The 16,878-nt window shown below is 39.7% G+C and overlaps 1 protein-coding gene across 3 annotated transcripts in view; it reads left to right on the top strand.

Annotated features, from left to right (window-relative positions):
- The window catches only part of EHF (ETS homologous factor), a 204,838-nt gene that overhangs the window by 95,305 nt on the left and 92,655 nt on the right, over positions 1-16,878 (top strand). The window contains exon 2 of one of the 3 annotated variants that reach the window (XM_069623375.1): positions 12,941-13,012. The exons of 1 other annotated variant lie outside the window; for it this stretch is intronic. The gene's annotated coding sequence lies outside the window, so the exon portion shown is untranslated. Of the gene's footprint in view, positions 1-12,940; positions 13,021-16,878 lie in introns of all 3 variants that reach the window. One more of the 3 variants, XM_069623376.1, reaches the window with a different exon arrangement.

The raw sequence follows: 16,878 nt of genomic DNA, 5'->3' as shown, positions 1-16,878 counted from the left end.
TTCAGTACACAGCCTGTGCTGAATTTAGAAAGGCTTTCTGAGGTCAAATGTGAAAAGAAGCATTGCAGTGAAAGAGAATACTTGCATGTTCAGCAAACAAGACGCGTACACCTTTGTATGTGTTGATAGACAGGTCGTTTCCAAAGGACATTGTTGTCTGAATCCTTTCATGTTGGATTGCCTGAAGCATTCTCCTTTCCATTTGAAGTCCGCACTACAATGTTGGGTTTGTGATTTGTGTGCACTGCTCTGTTGGTGTAGTGGCTAACACGGAATTCCACTGGTGGTTGATTAGATTCCCAGCTGTGCATCATGGCAATATATATCCAGTGGCGACCATGGTACAGGTACCGCCTTCCTGTCCTTTGGAAGCACTGTAGTTCATTATCATGGGGGTTTGCACATTCTCCCGAATGTCCTTCCTCCAGTCAATGGGGCAGAAACAGTTCAGAGGGGCTTGTACTAAAATACAAAGAAACACTGTCTATCTCTGGGAATCCCTAAATAAATAGGTTATGACACACATAAAACCATATGCAGATAAAATAAAGTGATTGCATAGGAGAAATCATTCGGGCAGTATGTCAGTAATGAGCACTGCTAGAAGAGTGCCCACTCACTAGAAAGATACAGTGGCACAGAATCAGAACAAAGGCAAAGGTTGCCCTCCACCTTTGGAAGATGTGTGCCCTGTGTAACTAAAGGAGTGGGCTACCAGAAGCAGTCACGTTTTCTTGCCTGGTATGAAAGGGAGCAACATTCTATTTAACACAGCTCATAATAATATAATTAATCAGCAGTCAGAAAATCAATTAAAATTAAAATGCTCCATGATTTCCGCTTCTTCGCTATTACCACTTATGCGGCTGCTCGTGAGTGCCTCTATGCGTTGCCTGCGTTACACGAAGAAAAAAAAATGAAAGGTTCTTAGTTATTATTTAGTTGTATTCAACGATTCTGTTGGCAAGACTTCGATTTAATGATATGTTACAAAAAGCACATAAAAGTATTTTCTATGTGCAACAAATAACCGAGTTCCACATGTATCAAAATGATGATATGAATCCAGACAATGGTTGGTAGCGGCACCTACTGGCCAGAGCATTAAAGCAACTTAGCATCATTTAATTGACTTGTGGTATACAGCCTGAAGCGAGTCCATCTTGGGTGAGTCCTAACAGAGCCTTACTTTGAGAGCAATGCCTGGGCCCTGTCGGATATAACACCCATCCGGCCTAGAAAGGGGAGCCATCAAATCAATTTAAGGGACGGAAGAACGGAACTATTCATAAGTAGCTTTCCCTAGAATAGGAGAACCGAGAAAGTATTGCATTATTTATAATACCGTATATTAACGAGTTCAAAGGCAATATGTTAAGCTGCATAACAAGTGGGAGAACAGGGGCCATTCATTAGCAAGTCATTGGCCTTGTATAGCGACCTTCTCCCATTTGCTTTTGGGCTCATTGCATGTGGCACTGTAAGCATTGAGGGAGAATTTGCTGGTGGGGAAGCGGGAGAGGCAGATGTGACACCTATAGTGTGGAAGGGTGCAGGCCGGAAGTACCCAGGTCCTGCGTGATAGCATATTTTTATGGGCTTGGTGGAAAACCTTGGAGATATGTAATCCTGAAGGAAGAGCCCAATGTCTGAGTGGCTAAACATGCTTTGGATAAGTGTAAGAGGACTAATGTCCATGTGCTATTGGGCAGTCATGTGGTTGCCACCTCTGAGGGATGTGCATGTGTAGAGCAGATGAAACAGGGGGTATGATAAGTGGGGGACGATAAGCAGATATGGCACCATCAGGGAGAGAGATAGGGTGCAGCTGCTGCTGAAGTGAATACGTGGCTTGTCAAATGTTCATATTTACAGCCGTATGAGTCTGATTCGGTTGTGATGGAGTCCGTCCCAAATAACCCCCTGTTTTCTGATAGGTTTCGTCATTGGGATTCATATGGGTCCTTGGTAAATGGTATAGTCTTATAGTGCCCCTTCCAAGACACAACTTTGAATGAGTAGATGAATGGACAGGTGGGTTTCTGGGCTGGTCTTCTCATGACTTTCATTGAAAGGCCAGGGTTTTAGCTGTTTTCTGAAGGTTAAGTTGTCTTTTTCTGCATGGAGGTGTTTGGTAACAGAGCTTCATAGATTGGTTGTTAGGAGGGGGAAAGGACCTTCCATGACAGTTCCCACTGAATTTTGGTACCATTACTAGTGGGCTGTTGCTGGATCAATGTTCTTGATGGCGTTTAGTGTGAGCATTTCCTTGTGATAGATTCCATGCCCCTGTCATGGTAGGACGTGGGCAGCGATGCAAAGCATTTTGAAATGGATGCTTCTTTTAACAAGGAGCCTGTGTGGCATGTAGAGTGCTGCCATGATGTGTTTGTATCTTTTCAGTCTTAAGAGTAATTCAGTGCAGTGTTTAGAACTCTCTGAAGTCTGATGAGTAGTTATTCTACGTGTCCCTGGAAAAGGCTGTTGCCATAGTCGAGTCTTGATAGTACCAGTGAGGTAATTGCCATGGTCCTGTGAATGAAGGTCAGGTAGGGCATGATGCATCGTAAGGTGTACAGTTGTAAGGAGCAGCTCCATACGATTTCTTAAACCTGTGGTTCTAATGTAAGGTCACTGTCCACGATACCTCCCAGTGGAAATAGGCAGAGAGCAAGAGCTGATTATATCTGGCCACAGGATTGCTGTGGGATTGGGTGGTATCGTACCACAGATCCGGAGTTCTGCTTTGGATTGGCTGACCTTAAGTCTGTTCGAGGTCATCCAAGAGTCCATGTGTGCAAGGCATGTGTTGCGGTCAGGGATGACCGTAGTTGAGTCGTTGGTGAGGTTGTAACCAATTTGCATGTTCTTTTCATGGATGAAGCATAGAAGGCTAGTGCTGCTGATGGAATCCAGGAGGGGGGCATGTTTATGTTGAAGAGAGGAGGAGAGAGGCTGAAACATTGGAGTACTCTGCATGCCAGAGTGCATGGAGGCAATTAGTGCTTTTCTGTCCCCTCAGTCAAGACTGATGCTGTCCAGAGGAGGGGATTGCCTTTAACCCAATGTCCTTTAAACATTTTAGTAGGATCGCATTACTGACGGTGATGAATGCAGCAGAAATATCCAGGAAGCTTAGAGCACTGATTGAGACATTGTCTGCGTTGTTTTTGATCATGTTCCAAAGTGAAAAAAGTGTGGATGCTGTTCCTCTCATTGTCCTAAATGCATGCAGCGTTTCATGGAGGAGGTTGTTGATCTCAACGAATATTCCAGAAGCTGGTGTTATATGCATTTCTTGGGGGTGTTCACTCTGAAAGCCATGTTAAAGATTTGTCAGTAATTGGCTGCGCTGCTAGGGTCAGCTTTGGTTTTTTTTAAGGAGAAGCTTAGCAAAGGCTCTTATGAAGGTAAGTGGGATGGTCCATTGATCGATGGAGGCATTGAGAAGGGACAGGAGGGCATGTGCTCATCCGGGTTGCCTAGTTATAGCTTTGTACATTCTGGGGAGGCATGGAAGTCCTGGAAATCCTATTGGCTTTCTCGAGTTTACCATGGAAAGCATGTCCTGGGCAGTGAAAGGGCGAAAGTGGTTAATGACGGCATAGAAGAATATGTGAGCATTACTTCCCTAGGTGAAAGGAACACTGTTAGCCCTTCGCCATCCAAATGGCCTTGGATTTGCACATTTTGTGGTTGACGTGTCTCTTGATGGGGAGGCAAGGGCTCTTGCAAAGGTGTTGTAGTCGTTTTAGCAGTTTGCAGGTTCTTGAATTTTTGGATGACTTTGAATACATCCTTCATACCATGTTGTGCTGATTGATCATGATGGAAGCAGTGGGCTATTTTTCCTTTGGTAGTTTCTGCTCTGTAGTATCGCAGTTGCAAATGACAGGCCACTTTGTCTTCCAGGAGGGTGCTTCTTCTCAAGATTCTCTTGGGTTTCTGCTGTAATGCAATCCAGCTTGTGGTGAACCATGTGGATACCTGTTTCTTTTGTGAGGTCCTGAAAGGCTTTTTTGGTGATATGCAATCCAGGGTGGACTTTATCTGGTTGTGATATCATTCATTTTATCACCAAGTGTTCTGGTTTGACTTTTGGTTGAGATATGCGGTTAGGATGTTTTGAAATTTTCAGCTAGGGTGTGCATTTAGATCTTTTACCATGGTCTGATAAATGTTGGGGGTACTTCAGTGATGCTGGTGAAGGGGATGGAAATGTGGTCTCCTCTAGGTAAACTGACTCGGATAGAAACTGTGGTAATGTTCTCATTGCAGAAAGTACTTCTAAGGTGTGGTCCAGCATCCTGGGTGGAGACTTCAAGCAAGTGAGGTGAAGCATGACGAGATTTGTGTAGAGAGACTCTGTAGCCTCATTTTCCTCCTTCTCAAACCAGATGTTGAAGTCTCCCAGTATGGTGAGGTGTTGGAGGTCTGTAGACGGATTATGAAATAAAGGTGTAAGGAAAGTGGTTTAACAGATTGTTCAATTAATAGTATATGGATGCAGAAAATAATGGTTTGAATTCCTTTGAAGGTTGAGATAAAGTATTTAACCTGCTGTTTTACCCTCACCCTAAATAATAACCTGATGCCTGCAATTAAACTAATACTAGACCTTGAAAACTTTGTTTCAATTATATTAATTAACTACGTAAATATGGACTTATTAGCGTCATGTGTTATGTGCTTTAGTTGCATGCACAATGAAATATAATCTTTGCTGGAATTTCTTGTGTCTTTTTTTTATTGGTGCTGATCATTCATAAGCGCTCTACAAAAACTGAAACTGTTTCTTGTCCTTGAAGAACATCTTTTATTGTTACACAAATCAAGAGTTCTCATTTCATCAACCTCTAGAGCAAACCAGAGCCAGTGTCATCATTCAAACCTTTATTCTACACCCTACATATACATCTCTTCAACAAGTACTTAACTCACTGAGCTATTCTACCAGAAATTCAAGTAGCGAGCAATTTTTAGCATGTACTTGTTCCACACACCGTAGCTCCTCCTGAACAAACAATTCTACCCATGACATGTTCTTACAGCCTTTTCCACATAGCATTTCAAGAACGTCCCCGTGGGTCAGATCAACACTGGAACGATATTAAGACCATTTTTATGTAAATCATTGAAGCCATATGCCCTGATCTATGTCACACGATAAAACCACCAATCAATGATGGAAGCCTTCTTTGCTTCTTTGAAACCAACCAGGCCAACCCAGTTATAATCAATGTATATGTTCACTCAATAGAAAGTTGGAAGGCCATGCTTGGTTACCCCCACTCATCCCAGATTCACGAAAAGATACTGCCATCACTCCCTTCTTAACAAAGATATTATGCTGACCGACCCAAAAGACCTGCCCAACCATTGCATGATTTCAACTCCTTAGTCAAATTGGTGTCGCTGTGTTAGTACATTATTAAAACTGTGAAAAATGCTGGCAACAACATGACGGTGTAAAAGAAAATGATGATGAACCATTGTTTTTTGGGGAAAGGGGAAGCAAAGACTGAAACATAAGCGTGTCTTGTGAACACGAGTGCATTGTAGTCGCAGGTCTTAAATTAAGGACTACTTAGTTTGAAAAAAACATAATGAATTCAAAGTAAAAGCAATGTAACGTATATGTGAAAAGTTTTTACTTTTTGTATTAACTATATCACACACAAAAAAACATGATTTCCATGAAAAACAATTCAGAATTTAAGAACTCTTGGGAATCCTGATTTAAAAAGACACAACCTGTAAAAAAGAAAACACATTGATTAGCTGTGTTTAGTCCACCATTAAAATATGTGTTTTTCTCTAAATCATTGGCAGAAATAAACCTCTGCAACAATCATTTGTTCACAATTTTAACACCACCCAATCTTAAAGCAGGCCAGAATTAAAAAGCATATCACTGAACATGGTGGAGCAATTGGAGATTCGAGCAGCCTTGAAACGATAAATGCAACCAGTCAAAACGTTGAAAACAACACATATTTCAGAGCCTTCATTTCACAAATAGATTGCAAAGGTGTTCAGAAATTAGGCAGAAATCACATTAATGCAACAATCCTTCATGCCCAAAGCAGATGGCTTAGAAATGCTGGCAGCTCCCTGTTAGCTCAACCACTTAAAGAAACAGTAACTGTAATCCCTGGTGACATTTAAAGCTGCCACTTTACAATTCTGGGCAAAGCAAACTCTCCCATAAAAGGTGAGTGCACTTCCTGACGAAACTCCACCCTGGGAAATTGCATTGAAAATACCCAGTTCAAATATGAAGCAATATATAGAGTTTAGAAGTAGAAAACAAGTAGCATTAGTGGTCACAAATGACACTTTATTGATTCAACTAAACAGAATTGTTGAGGACCAACATCAAGTATTGAGCAAAGATGGGAAAATAAAAATACATATTCAAGGACAATCTCTTAAATTCCTTAAAAGCTAGCAGAAAATATAGCGCATTTCCTTACCAGAAGCACATTTTTATATTACAAAAATATTAAATATGACCTAGTACATGCACATAAAATGTTAGGCCATGCACATAAAATGTTAGGCGATGTTATGTGATGTTAAAGCAAACTATTACAGTGCACAGTCGCTAGTGAAGGAGCATCATAGAACTGTTGAGATACTAATTAAATATGCTCACAATCATTGACCAATGGGGGGGTCTTACAGAATTTGGTCAAATAGATGTTTTCATATCACTTCTGAATTTCCAGGGCTCTTTGGTGGTCCTTAACCCAGTGGGGATCATGTTTCAGAGTTTGTGAGAATGTGAATGCCCACCAAATCTAGCTCTATGCACCTAAAACATACGTGCTTGTTCGTCTTCGATTGTAGTGTCCACGCCGGTTGATACAGACAGAATTTATTCTTGCTAAATTCTGGATCAAATCTTTAATTGCCTTTTGAACCATGCGTAGTGATTCGGAATTTTACCTGGCTGTGGTAAAAAGTGTAGTGAGACGGAGCAGGGGAAATTGGACAAGTCTTCTAGGCACTTAGTGCATAATGTATTCTCTGGAGACATTGCATCATATATTTAGGTATATCCATTTATATACTGTTCACATAACATATATGTATGGTCAGGGAAGTAAGAAAAAGAAAGATGTGCTTTTAAAGGCTTATGAAGCAGTTCTGAGATCACTGAAAGCAATTTTGAGACCACTGATATCAGGAAGAAAGCAAAAAAATGGAATTTAAAAAATAACTCCAAGGTTCCTTACCTTTTTAATTGGTAAGGACTGGTTCCAAGTTGTGAGGGTCAAATATAGTCTGACCAGGTACTTTGTTGTTCTCCTATTAAAAGGACCTCTGTTTTGTATGGATTATATTTTAGATCATTTACACCAATCCAAGAACCAATAAGCACCATGCATTTTGCCAAATAATTTTTAAAGTTAGAGCCTTCTTTGTGATCTTAAAAATAAGTTGTGAGTCTTAATCTGTATATAATAAAAAGCAAACAGGATGAGTCCTGAGGCACAACACATTTCAACATCATAGAACACACATTGTATTGGATCTATAAATAAGAAACATGATTTCACACATTATTTTCTCAAAAAACAAAAATCAACTCAATTTCATCACATGCACTCAACTCCCAATTGCATACAATAGTAACAAAAAAGATATATAGAAAAAAATATTTCATTATAATCAAATTTACAAAAATAGAAATGTTACAATAGATGCAAAATACAGTGAAATTAGCACACAACTTCAATAAAGTTACAAATATTTGTAATATGTAACATTTTATACAAACAAGTTTAACATTCATGCACAGACAACATTTTTCAGGTGGTCGACACGTTTCGGTGGAACGCTCAACCTTTTTATGCTACGCCTTCGTCAGGATGCTGATGCTGAATGAAAACCATAAACCAACATTAAAACAAAACAATTACAGAGTATGTACACAGTATATAATTTTGCTACATCAGTAACTTATAAATTCTTATTTGTCTTACTGTGTCTCTCTGATTGCTTCAATATTCCCCCAAAAATCGTCAACTAATCGTTACCTGGCAAATTGCATGATAATAAATGTTAACTCTATAGCATTCATGGCACCATAATTTGAAATTACCTCATTTGGTACAAACAAACACCCAAAGCATTGGTACTCACACTAGGCTAAATCAACTGCAACATTCTAACATGTTATAGAATTAATTGTAGAAAAACCTCACAGGCTTCTTCCCATATTCATTTTTAAAATTAGTGCAGCCTCCATTTCAAATCAAATTGGTGAAGCAGACAGTGCACTGACTCAGTGTTTAAATTCATACTTATCCTACACATTCATTATGCTGAGAAGAAGATGTGTATGTCATTGATAAAACCCACCCCCTCACCTCCAACATATTGGAACAATATAAGAATGCTTAAAGAAAAGAATGAAGATGTAATCAAAGGAACAAAGTAAACATGTACACGATTGAGAAGAAACCATGTATACAGAAGCTAAGTAACCAGTTGAATAGTACATTTATATACACAGAAAAGCAAGGTAGATGAGTCACATGGAAGCTTAATGCAGTAGAAAATATAACACTGGTAAAGCAGCCATGTTGAAAAGATGGACGTTGGCTCTGAATAATAGTAAACAAAAAGCTTAGAGGAGAAAGACCAGGGCTACAGAGCTGACAGACGCTGGAAATGAAAATGTGTGCATGAACAAAGAATAGCTGTTGCCAGAGATCAAGGATGCCCCAGCGAGAAGCAAACTGAAGAGTACAAAGGGAGTCAATGAGGATAAGCAGTATACGCAGGACATATTTTTTCTTAGATTAAATCAATGAACAAACATTTGTGAATGACAAGTATTGACAAATAAAGATGCAAAAGGCATATGTGAGACGAAGCAACCAAGTCTCCAGAGGCCGAAGAGGGCGTAACACTTGATATAATTGAATCAAATAGCACTAACCAGAGGCAAAATTGACAAAATCATGGTCTCCTCACGCATGGTTCCAGACCAGAAACAAAGTCTATTGATAAGCCCTGGACGGAGATAATGATGTAACTAGGCCACTGTGCTCTGCTCTCCGTAGGCTGCCACTGTGCCCAGCTACCTAGGCTACCAGGTTTCAGAGAAGAGAAGATAACATCCAGCAAGGTCAAGTACAAAAGAGAAGCTTGGCTGAAAGCTTGGCTGATGAGAGATGATAGACTAATTGGGCAAATGGGCAGTAGTCTGACAATTTTCTCTGCACCTCGGTTTCATTTTGCTTACTTGCTGCTAATGAGCCGAATGTCAAAGGTTGGGAGAGCATGCCAACCAATCATAAAGGCCTATGCAATGGTGTGTATACTATGTTGCAGGAGCCAATCCATTGCTGTTATGCAGTTATAATCTTTTTTATACTTAGTTAGGAGGAAGTTCAGGGCATTCCTACTAGATATGGGGCAGCCAATGTTGCTACTAAGACTTACAGAGATTATAAGTAGATATGTTCCCATAACCAACCCCTCCATCCAATAGGTTTTATTATTTGCCATGTAGGATGACTTCATAGCTGACACACATCTAGGCATAAAGATTCTTTGTGCCTGAAATGTATTTGAGAGTGTGCGTACTACAACTTGTTTTATTGCCAGGTTTCCCTACTTTATTGAGTTGATAATAAAGTAGTATCTTGCCATATTCCTGGAGTCTGTCCGGTTATTTGGGCCTGGGATCATTTATTATGTTAATCCCATTCTGCGCATAAGAACGCCCAAAGGTGCTACTGCACAACTTCTTGTCTAAGTATCTCTCTGACAAAGTGAAATCTATGCAACCGTGAATAAATGACATTACTATTCAGTCCAGAGCCTCTGAATGAATGGTAGGGCTCAGTCCAGGTCAATCACATGTCAGTCCCAAACCGGACATGTAACTTGACATGAAATTGACTCTGTCCCAACCCCACCCCTACCAGCCTGTAAGTGCCACCCACTTGTGGTGGAACATTCATGGAGTGGCACTAGTCAAATGTTCAGCTGCCAAGCAATTTACTGTCTGTTCAGACAACATATCCAGTACACAATGCTGGCTGCCTTTAGTTGCACTGTGATGATTGTGCAGGTAAAAGTAGTGCACAAAGGTTGTCAGATTTCCATGTGGATTTTGCTATTGTGTGCATGGGGTGTGAAAGATGTGTAGGTGTGTGGACGAACAACATTCTGAGATCCTTCAGTCACATGCCGGCTTCAGTATCTAAAAGGGTTCTACTACTAGAGTACAGTAACGGTCGACTAGAGTAGAGTCACTCAGGCCTCTGTCATCATATATGTGCCATTTTATCTCAGCGTTCAATTTGTATGTGTGGAACACAGGTTATAAACGTACCCTCCATGTTCAGAGGGCATATCTGTAGGGTTCACTTTGATTGCCAGGGATTGCTATCATATGCACAGATACTCGCACCACTTGTCAGGTGCTTATTTCTGTCTGTCTTCCTATCCATGTATTAATGTAAACATATACCTTACCCTGTGTTTATATATGTATGTATGTACTTATTTAATATATATATAGCAAAATGTATTGTGTCAAGGGACCCCAAAGTGATATATGGATCTGCATTAATGGGTCTTTACATAGTAATGCAAGTATTTTGTTTGTTCATAGTATCAATTACATATCCACATTTATTTTTATTTTTTATTTAGATAAAACAGCCGTTTTTACTCCGTAACTCATGTTTACATATGGTGAATCAATGACGCTTCCATGTCAAAATACACATAGGTTAAATGTACTTTATTTCACAGATGAGAGCAATGGGGATGTGCAAAATATGTATTGTGCTGTACATACATATTAAACAGCTACATGCTCTTAGTGGCCAAAAAGGCAGGAAGGATCAGTAAATGTAAAAAGAAAAACAATGTTGTTGACGTTGATATACCTTTTTTAAACCCTATATTAAGATTTGTAGGCCGATAATCTTCATCACCATAGAACAACTGTTTAAGAGGGAGAATTATGTTTATCAAAATGTGCTTACTATTTGTGACAGAATGCCATCTGCAAGGGTGTGAAAGCCTTAACTTTTCTCTTATGAGGGTAATTGTGTTTCTGAAAGAGAGGCCTGTTAATCATACCCCTCTTTTGTAATGCTCCATGCCATAATCATACCTGATTTTACTATCCTAACATCCTGAACAACTGCACTGTAGTGGGAGCAGGGCAGGTTCAAAGGTCACGTGCACATTCCTGACAGCTGCTGGAACATACAGGTCTAACAAGCAGAAGTGGATCTTTATTCATCTGCACCTCTGATTCAAAACATAGCAATTGTGTTCAGTATATAGTCCTGTGGCATCTTAAACTGTCAGCAAAAGCCATGCTTGGTTATGGCATGATGAGTACTAGAATACCACAAATATGTAGCCACAGCATTTGTCTTTCATATTAGTGTCAGCATGCTGAAAAGTGCTCTAGTCATGACTGGGCTGGTGTGTATTATCTGTCTAGCATGTGTGTCTCCATAATAACCACGCGGGACCCTGCTCTCAAATTATAGCTGCTCAATGATGTTTCTGACAATTTTGCTTTGACTCCAATTATTGAGGGTGTTCAGTGATGCCTTTAGTAATTACTTGTTGGGCTAAGATTTGTCAGTCCCTTTTATTTGGTGCAGAACTTTGGGCTCATAAGGATACACACTGGTTAAATAGCCTGGAAGGCCAACTTCAGAGGTGAGCCCTGGGATTACCACAGGCTAATCCATTTTAAATGAATGGGGATTAGTATACTTACCAACACTGTGCTAAATTACACTATTTAACATTCTATATAACAAGATGATGTGCAAAGCGACACTCATTACTGGCATTTCTACATGAGTTGGATTCCTCATTAAAGGTACATTTCTATGTACCATTTGGATCATCGCTTCTAGGTCAGCTGAAGGTTGGTTCATGTACCTTTGAGTCTTATGAATTCTTTCATAAAGTAATTAAAATTCTTCTCCTGAAAAAAGAACCCTTTCTCTGGCACCTTTCTGATATAGCATCTTTGTAATAGTATGTACCGGTATTCAAGGATAATACAGTTACACCGCGGTATTTGATGAATGTTCCCTATAAGCATATTTATGAAGTTTCAATTTAATTAACTTGTGATTAATGAGATTCTGCATTTGTGGTACAAAGTCACTTATGAGTAACGTCATTGCAGATTGTGTAAAGACCCAGTCCGAGAAGAAACATTGAAAAACCTGAGAGTCCATTTTATTTATTTGCATGAGTTGCCGCATAATGAATTAAACCAACTGATTAATTAAACTCCAAAACCAGCAGACGACTTTTAGGTGAATTGTATTAGAGAAGTAAACTTGTCAGTGATCTTGTCTACTATGCATACAAATGGATCGCAGTATGAGCAGTGCTACTCTGATTGGTGCATCTGGTAACACAGATGAAAAGTAGGAAATGGCCATACCAAATTGCTAGATTAGACCCTGATTTGAATCGTTGTTATTTTTCTGTTCCCCTTCTCTTAAATTATTCCTATAATATTTATCTTATTTCGTTTGTCAGGATTAGTTAAATTGTATTCAGTGAGTCTTTGCATGATTTGCTTTATCTTCACCTTAGATTTGTATAAAGGAAATTGTACTAACCCAAAAAGTTGTATTACTTTTTTCTTAAAAGGTTTGCCTTTTTTCAATTAATTTTTCTATGATTCAGATTTTAAATTTTTTTATTACCTTTTTTATTGGTGTGAAATCTAACATGAAAATCCTCCCCCCACTTCCTTATACATTGTTTAATTTTGACACCAGAGGCTCGTTTTGAAATTCAACCAATCTGCTTTCTCTCCACATTATCATTCCATGTTTGTCATGACAACTGCCATCTGCCATAGCCTATCCTTCTGCGTCTGCTGTTTCAGTCATTTCCTAATTCCACTTTTCACCTTTAGGTGATGCATGGCTCCATGTGCTTTGATTATGTGCACACCACGCAGTCTAGCTGAGACTCGTCTCTAAAAAAAGTAAGAAGGTAACTGTAAGCAAGAGGGTGTTTCTTGTGTCGACTTGCATGTAGAGGGGGTTTTAACTAACAATGTTCTCATAAGTCTGAGGGCATAACACCTGTATTTACTGTACATGTAATTTTATCTTTTGACAAAGGAGTTTTTTTTAAATTAAATTGATTAGAAATACAACAATTTACATTGAATGTATTTGTAAGGACAACATTCATCAGAGTGAAGTATTGACAGGGTATTGTTTAGTGGCAAGGTTGTTTGCAGTGTGTTTGATGAATTGGAGATTGTGCAAACAAATAGGGTTGATTTTCTTAATAATTGTCACATCACAGCAAGTGAAACCATGGACATAAAAACGTAACTAAGCTTTAATCATACAAAATGACAAATAACTACTAAAGCAAAAAACAAGACTATTGTATTTACTCACCATACTTCAAATATGGGTATAAGCAGTTATCCCTGCTGCGCTACAAATTACATCCATTCTGCGAGCCTGGGTTGACAAGGATCCCTCCTTCTGTCTGAAGATCATATGATCTGGCACCAATTCTCTTACTCATAATGATACAAAGCATTTTGTGGGAAAGGCCCAGAATATTTTTAAAGGATGATGCCACTCTAAACCTCTGGTTGAAATCTAAGATCAGTCGATTTGAGACAATTCACCAAAAATAGATTTAATGACAAGAATGATAGCGATTGCATTACTTCAGTGCTGGCCACACAAATCTGTGAATGCCTTGAACCAGAACCTGGAAGAACATATCCAGATTGACGCATTCAAGAGATTACTAAATTAGGCATTTGGCATGTTCACAAATAGTACAGAGAATCACCCTCTAACAGGCACTGACTCTAACAACTACTCCCTGGACAATACAAAACTGTTGATAGTATCGGCTGTCGGAAGCGGCCTCCTTTGCTGATTTTTTCTTCCGTGTGAGGTGCAGCTTGACGGTTTCATAGGCTTACGACATATGCATATGCGGCTCCCTACAGGGTCCTTTCCTCTGATTCCTTTCCCAGCGTCAGAGGGTTTGTGTGCTCGAGCGGCCATGTTGCCGTGTATATCCCTCGCGGGTATACGTGGGTAAACGCTGTCCCCAACAAGTTTGTCATAGCTGATGCTGCAATCCCTGTGATCTCTGTGGGCTTGACTGCACTGGTCTCCGTGTTGCCTGTTCTCTGCCTTCTTTGTTACAATGCAGAGGTATGGACCATGTTTCAGTGAGGGCAGCCTGTTAACTTATGTGTTTGCTATTGCCTGATAGCAGAGTAAAGGATTGTGCAAACAGGCAATTGGCAGTTTTGTGGCCTTTGGCAGTACTCTAAAGGAAGTTTGTGCTCTGTGGCATTTACTTATAAGGTTTCCTACTGCCCTGTCTTTTGCTGGCGACTAAGGATCTTTTGATCTTTGAGCCAGTGTTCATTGCCTTTGTGTGGTGTAACTAATAGGCTGTGGCTTTGCCCAGATACAGAACTTGCTGCTTACTAGTGATTGTTGATCTATTGATCTTTGAACCAGTTTTGCCCCTTGGGGTTTAGAGTAATTGGCACATTTTGGCCTGATTTTTTAGCTTACCATATTTTGGTTTGTGCTAACTTAAACCTATTTAAATAGGTGTTTTACTGGGTTACTACGAAATTAAGAAGTAAACTCACGTGTGGAAAAAAGAGTAGGCATGACAATAAAGATGTGGAGATGGCGGAAACAAGCATGCAGACAGTGACCAACAAGGATAAGAAGATTACTGACTTCTTCTGTGACCAAATGGCGGTTACACAAATTCATCCGGAACCAGCTGAGGCAATGACAACTGTGGCGTGGCATGTACCTCGCTGGAATTTGATAACAATAATTCCCTGTTGAACCTCTGCTATAGCCTGGAAGGCCAAATTACTGATTTGGAGAGGCGGAAAGACTATAGCCCGGTACCAGTAAAGGAGAATACTGTTCCGGCTATTCCAATATCTGAAGGAACTATTGTTAGTACTCCTCCCATGGTCATCATTGACAGACTCTCATGTTCTCCCAAACTTACAGGATTAGTGGACAGTCTTGATGAGTTAGGAACACAAGAAAATGTCTCATTAGATGCAAACTCTGACTGTATAAAATGTAATATTGAAGCCAAACTTAAAGACTTGGAGACTCATAATACCACTACCAGTTTCGCTTTGAAAATTCTGTTGTGATTGTGTTATACCATTGTTTCCCAGGTCAGAAATAATGCAGAGGCACTTAAGGATATGGCAAAAATAGTGCCAAGTCCTGGGACGGTGGGTAAGACCTTGGTGGATAAGGTGCCTGCCAATGAGGTAACACCTGTATTGGGAACTGAAAATTTGGAATCCTCATTGGTTGGAATTCTGGCTGCCAGAGAATTTGAGAGTCTGGACCAATGCCATTTGTCTAGGAGAGAGAGGAGAAGGTGGCAAAATATGGTAAAGAAAGTAGTCAAGGATGATGGAGTGTCTGAAAATGCCTATAAGCAGATACCAGAATGGATGCAATCCAAGACTAAAAGAGGTAGAAAGCGAGCTGCCAGGAAGGCTAAAAAGCATGCTATGAATGGTGGGAATCTTACCACCTGACTGATTCACACTGATAAGCCTAAGATGATAGCCTCTAAAGTACCTGACAATCTGCTCTCAGTGGGGTCAGTTAATGTACCTGATGATAGTACACTTGATACTACTGATTCTACTGCTGATAGATTGGATGAAAGTTCGGATGAATCTGTTGTGTATAATGTGGAAAAAAATAAATCTAAAGTTAAGTTCTCTGTTGTTGTTACAAAACTACCTCTGGAAGCTTCTACAAACACTACGAAATCATTTCCCGATTTTGTTACAATTCCAACTAAGTCGGTGTATCTACCAAAAAAACAGTTTTCTATCACAGGTAAGCACTAAGAAAACTAAAAAGCTGATTAATCGAGGTACACTTCTTGAGATTATTAATGCACAACTTCCCTTAAGAATACTTAAAAGTGAGGATTTTAAGTTTGTTGAACCATGTCAGAGGATGCTTACCCGAGTCCACTGCTATTCTGAAGCTGTTGTATGTCTTACCAGGGAACACAAAAATGAGCTAAAAGAATGTGGATACATGTTGGATGCTAATGACGAGAGATCTGACTGCCTATCTAATAAGGATAGTCATGTATATCCCAGAAATTCAAAGGAGACTAATGGTCAAGTAATCGATAACGATGTAATAAAATCACATTGGGAATGGCTCTTTTCTTTTCTACCACTGGGTCAAAATAGTATTTGAGATGATACCACGCTAATTTCCTGGAATACTAGAGGACACGGACATCTATTTTCTGAACTGGGTTCTTATGATCTTCTTTCCAATGCTCAAATTGTCCTCTTACAGGAAACGTGGCTTATGCAGGAGGCTGTGTTTGACGGTTTCACTGCGTACTACAATCCTGCAAGTAAAGGTGAAAAGGGCAGGCCCTTTGGGGGATTGATAACATTGGTATCGAATTGTATACATGCCTCCAAATGTGAATTGGTCTCTGCTAATCCCAATGTATTGATTGTCGAGATGCATATGCAGAATGGAGCGTATTATACTGATCAATATATATGACCCTCCTGGCAATCCATATACGGCTGATATCCAACAGAGAATATATATGAATGTCTGCTTGATAAATGTACGGCAGATGGCCTGACCAATATGGTATTGGGTGGCGATTTCAATGCTAATACTTTGTGTTATAATCTGGGAGATTTGACGAGAGCTGAAAGATGGTCTACCTTTACTAAGGAGATGGATCTAGTGGTGTTGAATGGAAGTGGTCTTGATCACAATAATATTGGCGCTACCTGGTCAAATGGTTGCTATTCTT

The sequence above is a fragment of the Ambystoma mexicanum genome, chromosome 11 (genome assembly GCF_040938575.1).
Source record: "Ambystoma mexicanum isolate Mex_15411 chromosome 11, UKY_AmexF1_1, whole genome shotgun sequence".
In the NCBI taxonomy this organism is placed as follows: domain Eukaryota; kingdom Metazoa; phylum Chordata; class Amphibia; order Caudata; family Ambystomatidae; genus Ambystoma; species Ambystoma mexicanum.
The sequence above is the reverse complement of the archived record's forward strand: the minus strand, read 5'-3'. Positions and strand labels throughout refer to the sequence as shown.